This window comes from Rhipicephalus sanguineus, chromosome 9 (assembly GCF_013339695.2).
Source record: "Rhipicephalus sanguineus isolate Rsan-2018 chromosome 9, BIME_Rsan_1.4, whole genome shotgun sequence".
NCBI classification, from domain to species: domain Eukaryota; kingdom Metazoa; phylum Arthropoda; class Arachnida; order Ixodida; family Ixodidae; genus Rhipicephalus; species Rhipicephalus sanguineus.
In genome coordinates this window covers 23,059,892-23,073,868 of record NC_051184.2, presented here as the reverse complement: position 1 = coordinate 23,073,868, position 13,977 = coordinate 23,059,892, and the positions used below count along the sequence as shown (strand labels likewise).

Below are 13,977 nucleotides of genomic sequence, written 5' to 3'. Positions count from 1 at the left end.
CTAAATGATGTTTTGTATGCTAACCGGAAATATTGTTAAAAGGATGTACAAAAAATATTAGATGTTTTCAATATGTTATTCATGCTAAGCCAACATGTCAATAAATGACTGTATAACCTTGTCTCCTGCCTTTATACTTATGTATACACTTGCGTGGATCCGTACTAGCATTTTGCGAAGGATCCAGATGCTTGCAACATGTTTTTGTTGGACCATATTTCCTTCAATAATGTTCAACCCAAATTAAGACCTAATGCGGCAAAGTTGCGTTGCACCTGTCACACCGGTGTCTTTAAACGGCACACGGTCGCTCATACATTTCTCTAGGGCGACCCGAAGGCGAAATCCACTTTCTTTTTCTTCGCGGTCGATCGCATTTATTGAAGTCGATTACATGCTTATATGAACGAACATGAATCACCAACGAGCCCACCTACCCATCCTTTCGCAAGGTGTTCACTGCATACATGAAGATGCGCGCCGCAAGCACTGTATCCATACATAGCATTCTAGTGACACGTGCACTCACCGGTAATTCCACTCCGAATCATCAGACTAACGTTCCAAGTGCTTCCGCGCATACAATATATATCCATATATGTAGCACTCCTAGAAGCTCTCCTATCATATCTCACGCGGTGGACGTCAGATGCCGTGCATGACGGGAATATAAGCGGTCAAGGCAGGAGCGAGCTGACGCGCGTATGTGATACAAGATATGGTAGACGTGCCATGGCTCATACGCGATACTTTTATTCCATTGCACAAGCACTTATTCCTTGATTGCATTTCCTGCCATCACTTATTACGTCACATGGATGTGCTACAAGCGCACGCGCATACCGGACTCACGGATGCACTGCACTGAAACGCTCACGCGCGCACGCGCAGTGGGAACGGAGCGAGTCCTCGCACTCACGCTGGGGCCCAGAACCGTGTCCCCTCCCCTTCTCGACGCGTTGAAGCGCTTGGCCAGAACAATTGCTCGCGGGCGGCGTCACTCGCTTTCTTCCGAGCCAACTGCTTCGCAAGCTGTGGAGGGAGAAGGCCTTGTTTGTTCTGCTGCGCGCGTTGGCGGCAACTGCGCCACAAGGAGTGGCGGGGCTTCCTTTTCGTGGGTGATGAACTCGCAGAGCGTGTGCCTCGAAAGTCGTCGTTCCCTATAAAAGTGAGTGAGTGAGTGAGTGAGTGAGTGAGTGAGTGAGTGAGTGAGTGAGTGAGTGAGTGAGTGAGTGAGTGAGTGAGTGAGTGAGTGAGTGAGTGAGTGAGTGAGTGAGTGAGTGAGTGAAAGTCAGTAAGTGAGTGGGAAAGAGATAGTCACTGAGTGAGAGAGCGACAGTGAGAGAGAGAGCGACTGAGTGAGTGAGAGAGAGAGAGAGACAAGGCTGGGAGGTGCGTACTGGTAGGATAGCCGGTATAGCACGGCACACACCCACACACACACACACGCACACACACACACACACACACACACACACACACACACACACACACACACACACACACACACACACGCACACGCACACGCGCGCGCACACACACACACACACACACACACACACACACACACACAACACACACACACACACACACACACACACACACACACACACACACACACACACACACACACGGACAATGCGTCATTGGAGTTCACTTCGCAGGAGTCTTATACACACTTCTTGCGATAGCGCTGCGTGCGTCGTCGGGCGGCGTAATGAATCCCCATTGTTGTCACTCTCGGCGTTAGCGTTAACGCTTCGCCGGGCTTCGCGGCGCCGGCGTTTGTCTTCACCGTCGTCGTCGACTTTACGGTACGACGCCTCGTCTCGGTCCCGCGAGTCTTTGACTCTTGCTTGCCGGGCGCGTAAACCGCATCGGCAACGGGAATCGGTGAGGCGTCGCATTAACGAAGATGCCGTTTGAATCTGATATACGCGCGGCGAAAGTGCTGGCTATTCCGCCGGTTGCCGAGATGGAGTGATCCGTGGCGGATAAGAGAAAATAGGTGTAATTCGAAGGAAATCAAACGCTGCTGTAGATTTAACGGCATCGTCTTCGCGTATCCTGGCGGTGGTTGAGTGCGTAGAAAGAAACAGTGAGTGAGAGAGAGAAAGAAATAAACATTTTTTATTGCCGGTATATAAGGTGTTGGCGTGCAAATAAAGGGCCGGCTACTTCTTGAACATGCATGCATGGTATGCCTAAATGAATGACTAGGTTTCTTCGATTCGAGCCTAAAGGAGGCTGCTAAAACTCTGAAAAAAATATATACCGACGCACTGTGTTGACGAATCTGCGCAAAACATGTCGATACACTCCAGGCACGTAGCTAGGATATTTTTCGGGGGGAGGGGGGGGGGGCCTTGCCTACGTGCCTGACACTCATGATTTTCGAACTCCTGGTGAAAATAGAGCTGCGCTCTTCATTCACTGCGTTTGTATTAATGTCACCCTCTGTTACGTCGTCATTTTCATACAAGTATATGCGCACAGTGTACGGTCGCGATTAACTACAATGCGTCATATGTCCAAACGGCTAATACATTGGTTTTACGACTGACATCTAGACGCCATGTCGTAGCCTAATTGCATAACTGCCACCTAAAGGGCTGTTAATTTTACGGATGGGGTAGAGCTATTTGTAAGGCAACTAGAATAATCCCATCAGAATCGAAGAGTTCTGATGATGATGAGAGTTCTGACTCCACGTACGCATAACGAGTGCGTGCAACAAATTAAATTTGCAAGGCAAGGGCCTGTAGATGTTAGATTGCTTCGAAAACCTTGCGGACTGATGGCATGGCAAAACTCTTCATCTTTCATCTTTTATTCTGCCTCTCTATATGGGTTTCATTACGTCGATACAAGCTCTGCAGAGTGTCTATACTGGCATAATTTCATGAACCTGCTGTCTTCGTTCCAATCGCGCTGTCTTGACTGCAAGAGAGGTTCTAGACAGGAGGTATGTATGCACCCTTCGGCAAATTGTAGGGCTGGATAGGAGCACATGTCCTCTGCAGTAATCTTGCATGCTTTGTATAGAGGTCAGTTCGCAGACGACGTATGCATGAACGCGCTCTTTTGAAGGTCACCTGAAGTGTGGCAGAATCCTTACACGACGCTACGAACGGGCTCACTTCAGACGAACATTTCAAGGGATTCTTTCTAGCAAACTATACCCACAATCCGTACTCTTGATATGCAGCAGTATGACCTCTTTTCCGAAAGACGATGAAAACTTCTTCGTGCTCGTTCGCCTATGCAATGTGAAAACTTCCGGGCTCAGGCATGCAGGATAACCCTCTTCCTTTCCAAACCCTCATGCCCCCCCCCCCCCTCTCTCTCTCTCTCTACGGAAACGTTTTCAGCGGAAGCAATTGTGTTGTTTCGAACACATCAAGAAAATTAGCCCCTGCACAGGCACAAGTCATTGCAGATTATTGCACTTATAAAGCAATCTTTCTTTTGAATGTTGTTATTTTGTGAAGTCACCAAGCGCATTTGAATCCCGGAAGGATAAAGTTCAGGTAAATTGACGTACTAGCCATAATTCCGCCGAATTGTTGAACCAACCTGCCTGTAGCTTCGGTAAACCCTGTGGCGTCGGTGTTAGGCCTAGCAGGTCTTGTACAGGAAACGCTGCGCTATGCTAACGTGTACAGTCTCGACAAGTGAACAGCAAGACACATAGCTCATACGGCGCCCAAGAAGAAAAAAAGAAAGCAATGCGCCGTCCGTTACCGCGCAGCTCGAGGTCTTTAGGCCAACGGTCACGCACGTTGCTTGTCCCATCTTCGTGTCCTCTAATGAAATGAGGTAATTGGAGACAGCGCCGGGCGCCCTCCCGGGAATTTCAATTACTGTTCTTTACAGCCGCCGCCGGTCACCGGTGCGTGGTGGTCGCGTGGTTATATACTACAGGGGCGGAGGCTCGCGTAGTATAAGGTGCTTACCAACGACCACCCCGTTTAAGGCTCGCCGAGTCAAAGTACCCACGTATGCGGAGGCCCCAGGAAAAGGAAACTTCGTTCACTCGAGCGAACCTGGGAAGGATCTCACGACGTTCGTGCTTGCCCTCTGGCGGCGACAGCGGAAGGAGAACGCGTTAATCGCGTGAGTACGGCCAATCATCAAGCGGTGGTGGCCTGCCGCTTCTTCTTCACCGCTGTGCTTCCCCGAGGCCTAGCGGCGCTGCCGCAGGGGGGCGGCACTTGATTCATCTGGCCCCCGAAGTGCCGCGGCCATAGAAAGGATCACTACCTGTTTCCGCTACGGCGATACCCGGCACGGCACTGTTATGGAACGTGAGACAGTGACACTGTGTGTAACGAGGGGAACGAGGCGAGTTTCATTCTTTTTCTTTTTCGCCCGAGTTTCGAATTCGAGCCAGCTGGTTACATGAGAGGGAGGCATGTGAATCGGTGTGACGGATAGCGAAATTACTTGATTACAGCGGGTACGTAGGGTCGAAGATGGATTGTTGTTCCCAGGGGTATACCCAACGGAGTTGTGGTTCACCACGTCATTGCGGATAGCGTGACGGTTCACGGTATGGAGAGGTCGTTAGGCAATTTCCTCGGGCCGTACGGAAGAGCTGCGCCGTGGCGTGCTAGGAGTCGACGAGAGCGAAACGCGATATCCTGATGCGCCCTCCAAAAATGGCACACACGTCCAGTTGGTGGTGCCGCCCCGCTTAGTCTATCTCCAACTAAGTGTTTGTTTGGGCCTATGCTAAGCTGATATGCGCGGAAAATTCGGCGAATAATTAGAGGTAAGGGATGCGTCACGATTACGCCGCGGCAAGGGCACGCACTGAGGCAGGCGTCGATCGTAAACAGTCGCAATGTTCATTGGCTCAGGAAGACGCCTTAGAAAGGGATAGTAAAGAGAAAAAAACATTTTTCTTGTGTTAGTAAATTACTCTTTCACGATACCGAAAACACCCCGCGTGCTGCGAGAAGACGCTTAGTAACATAGAAAACGCGCAAAAACAAAATGCGGGTGGCAACGCCATCTTGAAGTTTCCGCACCAGTCGCCGTGACGTCATAGATTTTGACGGCGTCTATTAGGACCTACGTAGTTCCTAATCGGTAAAAATGAAGTGCATTGTCTTCTGAGGGAGCCATAGAATTAACATGACAAGCTTCAGGAAATTTTGTTGAGCCATTGTGGCCAAAACACGAAAAAGGCACCTTGAAATCCGTGACTGTCACGGTCGGAGATTTCGGCGGAAAATTCAAAAGTGAATCTTTTGACATTGATCGTCTCCTCTATTAATAAACACATGGTGGCGAAATTAACGACGCTAGAGTTTTCACGGTATAATTTCTCAGTTTAAACTGACTACTGTTTCACATCTAGTGTTCCTCTAACGTGGCCGATTTGATGCACGTTCTCGATGAGATACCAGAGGTGAAGTACGACGCTCTCCTTCAAAACAAATCAGCACCTTTCGTACGCCCTGCCGTCTTTGTTTTGACAGCTTTTTTTTTTTTTAAAGAACGCAGTGGCTCTTAGCGATACGCGTGTTTATGATTCGTTGTCGCATTTGATAATCCCAAAGGCGGTTTCATAATTGACACCAAGGATGACTACAATAACGTTAAGCTGTTTGCTAGGAAGCACTTTCATTAAAAGATTCCGAGCGTTCCTTTTTCTGTCTTTGTTTAGTTGTTACCCCTAGTCTTTACCGAAGTAAGGTTGTATAAACAGGGTAAGGTGACTTATTTCGTCGACGTTACATTATAAATGAAACTATTGTTGACTGACGTGGCCTTGCAATTCTTGGCGTAGTAGTCCCGTAATGTGCTAGTAAGTGACATCGCGTGGTGTTGCTGTCAGTTAAACGTGACGCCATTCGCTCATCTTTTTAAACTAAGACTCCGACAATGACAAGACCGCCTCTGGCAAAGACACGTCCAAGTGCGTAAGCGCCTGCCTAAGGGAGCTTGCCCATGTTTTTACACATTTTGTTACACCATGTTTTTACAAAACCTTTACACCTTTACCTAAATATTCTTCTAAGATTACAAAGAGAGGTGTCTTACTTGATCAAAGGAAGAGAGATTAAAGTGAAAGCTAAACAAGAACAGACATAAAAAAATAAAACAGAAAAAGACGTACAGTGGAGAAGTCAAGCTAAAGTAGGGCTCGCGAAGGAACACTCTTCAGCATCGAAATCCCATTCATGCCAGAAACCTTTCGGAGCGTAGATTTCCTTTGACGAAACCTAACCTAACGTGCGCGCGGTGAGAATGGTTTCGCGAGTCTCACTGGTTTTGAATAGTTTGTCGAGACGTCTTTTCGAGCCGCCCTGGGAATTGGATATTCGTGCAGATACTGTCGAAGAGGTGCTGAACTTTTCGTGATCGTATGGAAGGCGTTTCCGCTGTATAAGGGCGGAAAAAGAAAGAAAATAAAGGAATCGAATCTACGCAATAAATTTCAAACAAAAAGTTAGCGGCACTCACGGTGTGCTGCACTCTTTCTGCCCCCGACACAGCAATTCCATTTCGGGGTTGGCTGGTCATTTCGGTCGTTGAAAAACATGGGGTCAGCCAGTTCAGACGTGCCGCATCTGGTGGAGGTGTACGCTTCTACAAAATTTTCTATCTACGTTAAGAATTTCTTTTTTTTTTGTAGGACGTTCAGATATTCGTTTTCTTTCTCTCTGCGAAATTTATTTTTGCTCACCTTCGTTTGTAGCGATCTGGCCATCGCTTTCGCTGGCTTTTCTTCATCGCCTATAGCCCAGCGCATCCGTTCGGTTTTCAGGTCAAATGCATTAACATTTATATAGGTAGTATAGAAAGCGCTGCGGCGGACATCTTTGTCAGTTACTTGATTATGAAAGATTATATGATATGGACTGTTTTCAACTTGCATTATATATAATTTAACCACAAAAACAACAACAGATTAAATTATAGCAGTTTATAAAAAAGCTAATTAGTGTTCTTCATTAATTCGTTCGGCTACTACTACTACTACTACTACTACTACTACTACTACTACTACTACTACTACTACTACTACTACTACTACTACTACTACTATCTACTACTGTGTTAGCATGTGCACCCTACAAGCTTCATAGTGGAACAGTCTGCAAATACCGAATAAAAATGCACATGACAAAACCTAAGCCTCTCTCTCTCTCGTGCTGCCGTATACCTGACATTCACGTATTATGCAAACTGAGGTCGCAGAAGACTACCTTTTTTTTCTACTTTTGGCGCTGTATATATTTATATGAATGGTGCCTGCGTGTTGCTGGAAAGTAATTAACTCTTGCTTCTGCATTCTTTTTTTTCTTCTTTACAGGATACTCAAGGCTTTAGCCTGGACATCAATTTCCATTACAGTGCCAAGCATAGATTGGGTAAGTCGTTTCGGCTTAGCCTTCTGCGACGACTCGGACCTAGATGCCCGAATTTACTAAGAAATACCTTTCAAGGTATAATTAATACACTATATCATTCTTCGGTGCCCTTTGTGCAAGGCGCCGTTGGAATACTTCGTTTTAATTTCCTGTCTCCGCGTCACAGAGGACATGGATACACGAAGGCGCAGAGCTTCCTTCAGAACTTACTAGAAGGAAATATGGCGTAGCTCATCCGCCGTGTTAACTTAGAAGGTTAAGTGTCTTAACCTTCTAAGTGTTAACTTAGAAGGTTAAGAATCCCGGCCCCCGTCACCTGTCAAGAAAACCCGTCGCCCGGGTACATAGATTTAAGTGCATGTTCAGGATACCCAGGTGGTGAAAGTTGAGTCGGAACAACTGCTCATATTGATATCGGGACACACAGAACCTTGGAATTTAATTGGTTTACGACGTAGCTTCTCATCAGCGCGTACGTGAACCAACCATCGATTACCTCTTATAAAGAGGTGACGAAATACTTGAACAGTTAAGGCGCATTCACATATGCAACTAGCGCCGGTCGTGCGACCATTTGCGACTAGCGACAAAAAAAAAAAAAAAAAAACACGACTAAAGGCGACTGGTGTTCGCACCTGCGAGCGACTTATACGCGTGACCACACAGAATTCACGTCTCCTTGCATTGTCATTGCCCCTTAAAGTAGGCTGACGTCCTGTTCCTGCGCATCTGATTGGTTCAGAGGTTTGCGACTGCAGTCGCGCGACTGAGCCAAAGCAGCCATTTGCGACCGACCAGTCGTTTTTGCGACTAACTTGGTCGCGCAACCTGTGCTAGTGGCAGGTGTGAATCAACCTTTATCTGTCCCGCAGCTTAAGAAGGGTAGAAGCGCACTGAAGACGAACACACAATGAAGGCACACACACGCACACACATAGCGCTACTTTCAACAGTTTATTTTGTGATCTCGACGCTACTTATAGGGCAAAACCATGAGCACATCTGCTGCGCAGAAGTAACAGCATCATTACTGAGCATCAAACCGGAAGAAAATCAAACACCAAGAAAATCAAATTCCTTTTTCGTCAGCGCGATAGAAGGCATACTAACACGTGAGCCCGCATGTGAGCCTGATTCACAGGTTGCGCAACACACCACTCCTGAGCATGCGCAGATCAGTTTCGCATTTACGTTCTTTTCCGCCATAATTGAACGTTTCAGCTAATAGTCAGCGCTTAGGTCTGGTTTTCCTCCCGTGTACATATTTGCGAGCAAACTTTTTGTTTCACGATGAGCCGTATATAATCTATGTCAACATTGTGTCGCTTTACATCTTTCCAGTATTCCTAAAACAGCCTCACGCTCTCCGTTCGCAGTCCTCTCTATAAACTACATGGACGCTTTGTTATTGTGAGCGGTTCTCACGTGTTCACGGCTTCTACCTACAAGAGCACTTGGCCACTGGAGGATCGAACCCTTCTTGTACTTCCCGCACCACAAACAAATTTTGTTTTCTCAGTTTCGTGGCCCAACCGTGACGGCCTTGAAAGGAAGATACACGGAAAGACAAACAGAATCGAAGAAAGCGCTCGGGAATCCGCTGACGTATCGCCACCTATATAAGTGTCCATCGCAGCACGCAAACAGATCGCCAGGGGTCCAAGGAAGAGAACCCAGTGAAGCGTGCAGTCAGCCACTCTCACTGGAACTCGGCATCCGGCGCTGCCATCGTCTGTCACTCGGTGACTGGCGCAGTGGTGTGTTAGCGACGAAGCTGCTTGTTCAGCACAAAATACCTCCGGCCGTAGACCCGATGAAACTGCGTGGGGTGTATCGCTAATTCCGTGCAGCATTGGCATTGCTGGGCCGACCGAATGCTGCGGCCGTATACCTGCTATCACCTTCCGTAAAAAAACAAGGAACGCTGGTGTGTAGACGCGCGGAATCTTCGCTGTACGCAACCTGAAACACGAGATGCACCGCGATTCGAAGGAGGCAGGTAGAAAGCTTTTGTGTGGGATCAGCCTAGCATGAAGGCAAAGGAGCCGCGTTAAGTTATTACAGTATGTGGGCGTGTATGGCTTTACTCTTTCTCTCATATTGCCGTTTTATACTGTGCAACTGAAGGAATAAAATTTAGAAATGGGAAGAGATTGCGCGTGTACTTACGCGTGTATTCTCGCGTGTATTTTTTCCCCCAGCAACTGAGCTACTTCGCTGAGCATAGCCGCGTTCCTTTGTTCGCTTCACGGTCCAATTGGCTGAGCCGGCATTTGGAAGAGGTCTGGCGATCAGTTTCGGGTGCACAGAATCTCACGGTATCCCGTCTTTTCTTTTTTTTTCTTTTTCATGGCTCTCTGAACTAGTTCTTGTCGATTCAAAGCGAGTTAAATTCAACAACAATAAGCCGGCGCGAGCATTCACCGCTGAATTCAAGGGGACTATGTCAAAACGTTAGCGTAAAAAGAAAAGATGGTCAAATCATGTATACCGTGCGAGGGTCATCGTTCTTTCAAGGATCAGGTCAGCGTCACTCTACACGTCAGAGGTCCCTGGACACCCGGTAATAACTCTTTCCATTCAAAACGTTAGAAACACTATTGCTTAGCATTGTTTGCGGCATAAGAGGAAGGAAGCTGAATTCAGGTTTCGCCATGGGTGATGTCTTGTCAGAGCAAACAGTGCTTCTGATCGCTGATGGATCTAACTGTGTTCGACGTTATTGTTGGTAATACAATAGCAGGAGATCTCTATAGAGTATAGTTGTAAAACGAAGTTTATGCACTACCTATACGTCTGTAGCACTGCAAACGGTCAGCCAGGTAACGGCTGCGTCGTTGTCTGGTTTTTATTACCCTTTGTTGGGCTACCGAACCCACGTCCGGTTCTCAGCTCTAGTTTCAGTCGACCGCTCATAGCGCGGAGTACGCACGCACACACACAACAATGCACGCAACTCCAGGCAGTTACATTTCCCACGGTCTTAAGCTACGCAGTTGCAAGATGGCGCGGGGCTTTCTCTAAGAAAGCCGCGTATAGTGTTGCCGGCAGTGCAGCAACATAGCAGCGCACGAGAAGTCCGCACGCAGCCTGCGAACAATCGCGTGAAGAGCTGTCGCTGTCACTTCCCACTTTTCGGCGGCGGCATTTTTGTTTTCGAGCGGAAAAACAGTACCGCAGTGGCTGGAATTCGTCCGCCATACCACGTTACCGTTGCACTGGACACAGCCACCTTTATATAGTCGGTTTCATACATCACTGGGCAAAACAGTCTAGGCGAGTCTAGACTATCGAGACTTGTTGCACTAAATGCATCCGCACCTAGAAATAGTTCAACGTTTTACGGCCCATAACGTGATTCCTTCTTTCTTTTTTAGGCTAATACATGAAGATGTTTTGTTCCTTAGGAATAAACGAAGTAACTCCAAGAATGGTTACTTGCTGGGCTAACCAAACTCGGTTATATGGCTACAAATATGCTGTTACACATCACTTAGGTGCTCCTATTTCATTTTGCAGCCGGTCGCTACGCCCCACGCGCAGGCTCTTGACCGGCTAGCACGAGCATTCACAACCCACAAAGGCGACCACGAGACGCGCAGAGTTGTACATTTTGATGACCGAACTTACTTGCGCAGCTTCAACAGCGTTGCACCTGATATGGGAAACTGAGCATAGTCACATACATAGCAGAGAGTGTAAATTTGTCCGCAAGTTTCTCAGCGTTTGCGGGTTACCGGTGACGTAAACGTGTAGGGTCGGATCGGTGACGCCACCTGGTGCCGCGGCCATTAACCATGCAAACAGAGAACTATATTGTTGCAGTGACCAAATGTCTTCTACAAAAATACTGGTGTAAAATTTTCGGCGGAGGTGTTTTTGCGGATTCGTCGCCTATTCAAATGTTTTTACGTTAACAACTCTGGTCAACCAAACATGTGTCGATAACTGTAGTTAGACGAATATTCACTAGTTGTCACGACCGTCGTCCTGCAGGCCGGTACTGCTTACGAACCATTGCATATGCCGGAACACCGCACACTCCAAAGCTATGTAGTACCCGCGAGCTCCGTTCCCGAAGCGCAAGGATCGCACTCGGGGTGCCGTGTGCGGCTCTGGCACGATAGAGGCGAGGGAATCGCTTCACCCAACCATCGTGTCACGCTATGAGAGAGAAGTTCCGCCAACCGTGACCTCCTGGTTTAGCCGCCAGGTGGAGTCATAGTCGGCTTCTTCGCGCTCACACAGCTGCAGTTCAACGGTAAATCTTTCTTTTAAAAGTCCTCCCTCTTATTCAACCACCTTTCGCCGTGAATCTTTTATCTTTCTGCGTGCTTGCAGCCAAAAAATGCCTGTGGGAGCAAGGCAGCCCTCGCTGTCCGAAGCGTGACCGAGACTTTCACCGCGCAGTCCTCCAAAGTCAAGTCTTCCCCGGGTCACCCTCTCGGTTTTATTGCTCGCCTGAGAAATTCTCGGCCTCGAATGCCAGCCGCTGCGGCATTCGTAGAGCTTCCCTTAAAAAAGATAAGTAGACGGAAGTCCAGCGCTGGGATATTGTTAGGCTACCACGGGGCAACGATTGGTATAGTGCGTTCATTTGTCCGTTCTTCATGCATGTTGCTGCATACGATCACGTAGCGTCACTTCAGGGCGTCAACCGTCTAAACTTAACAAGAAACCTCTATTTTTCTAAACTGTGTACGAACACATGGAGCTGCTCCGCACATGCATTACGACTTCGAACTTTTGCAGTTGTATCGCACCTGTGCTTGAAACAGATCGATTTCATCGAAACAAGATCTCTCGCTTCCTTTCGATTTCCACACACGTTAAGCCATGTGATTCCAGATGCGTGATCATAAATCCTTTTACTGCCCGACATTCAGGGGCGTAGCCAGAAATTTTTTTCGGGGGGGGGGGGGGGGGTTCATCCATACTTTATGTATGTTCGTGCGTGCGTTTGTATGTGTGCGTGTATATATAAGCAAGCAAAATTTAAAAAATTCGGAGGGGGGGGGTTAACCCCCCAACCCCCCCTCCCCCCTGGCTACGCGTCCCTGCCGGCATTGGTCATGCTAGTTGAATCATCACGGTTACAGCTTCGGTACAAACTATGGCGCCAAAGTTCACTGAGATAACTCTTGCACGATACTGAAAAGAAAGAAAAGAACGAGCTCTAGGAGAGGCTTTCGCCGGGTTCTGCAAGATTTACAAGGGTGGGCGTCTCGCAAAGCGAACCACTCGAGTTTTTGTTTGTTTCTCTGTTTGTTCGTTCGTTTGCTTGATTGTTTGTTTGTATGCATATGAGTTCCGCGGAATGAAGGCACAATTGACAACCACCCATATTGTAGCACGAATCCAGAAGGAAGTCTATACGGATTTCTCACGAATGTCAGAAATATGTCCTTGTGCTTCGAGTTGCCAGCCGCCTAGTTAGCTCACTAGGCAGAGTGACCGCCCCAGGAAGGCGTCGGTCCCGGGCTGGATCCCAGGACCAGGACAAATTTTTCTTTGTTCGCTTGTCAGTTTGCCCTTCTATATAGTTATATGCCGCCCTGGCGGTTGTGTTATTGGCGCTCTCATGCTGGCGGCGTCCTTCCCGTGTTTCCCATTGGTGCGAGTGAGGCGGGGACAATCGGGTATATCAAGCAAGGTGTGAGTACGGGCTAGCTGGTATTCCATTTCAAATTGCGGTTACAGCGCAGGGGAAGACACGAGACAGGGACCGACGAAGACGAGCGCTAAGGCAGCGCTCGATGAAGACAGCGCTCGTCTTCGTCGGTCCCTGTCTCGTGTCTTCCCCTGCGCTGTAACCGCAATTTGAAACGGGTATATCAGGCGACCACAAACGAAAAACTGTCGCTCTGCGGCGACCCTGCCTCGATGACACGCCGGTAGCGCGCCCGGTGGAATGGCATGTAAGCACTTTCATCCGCAGTCACGAACTGGCGCACCAGGAGGGGGGGGGGTCGAGGTGTTTGACGTGGGAGAATAAAAAAAGAAGCCCGCCGACATATACATTATACAGAACGGTCTAGGCTAGATGGAGAGGGGCTGCACCCTGTAGTGATGGAGGCAGGAATAAAAACAAGACAAAGGCTGTGAAGCACATGAAATGCTTCTGGGATGCGTTGTCTTTGTGCGTGATGGGCACAACTTTCTAGGTGGTCGGTCGTGAACTGAGAGATCGCGGCGGGCTACATGATGCGTCCGTCGGGATCTGCCGGCACCATGGCTCGGCGTGACGCAATCAGTGTGCCGTTCCAGGGCGCGCGATTTATTTTTATTTATTTTTTTGTATTCCTTATGTCCCTTGCACTTTACCACCTCTCTTTAAAAGAGTATGTGGCACAAATGCAGCGAGGAACGCAAGGAAACGCTTTAAACTCTTCTAGACTGGCGCATTGCCTTTTGTGATCACTATAGACATTCGTGCGTCTCACAGAGACTTCTTGCGAGGAAAGAGGGAAATATCAGAAGAATCCAAATAAATTTTTCTTTCATTATTCTACGTTCATCGTAGTCTCTAATAACTTCGCGGTTACGAAACGTATTACACTGTATCCTTCAATGAATTATGTCATTTTGAGCG

The 13,977-nt window shown here is 48.0% G+C and overlaps 1 protein-coding gene across 2 annotated transcripts in view; it reads left to right on the top strand.

Moving 5' to 3' along the window:
• Nucleotides 1–13,977, top strand: part of LOC119404747 (uncharacterized) — a 252,979-nt gene that overhangs the window by 23,355 nt on the left and 215,647 nt on the right. For both annotated transcript variants that reach the window (XM_037671412.2, XM_049419000.1), the window contains exon 2: nt 7,328–7,385. The gene's annotated coding sequence lies outside the window, so the exon portion shown is untranslated. The remainder of the gene's footprint in view (nt 1–7,327; nt 7,386–13,977) is intronic.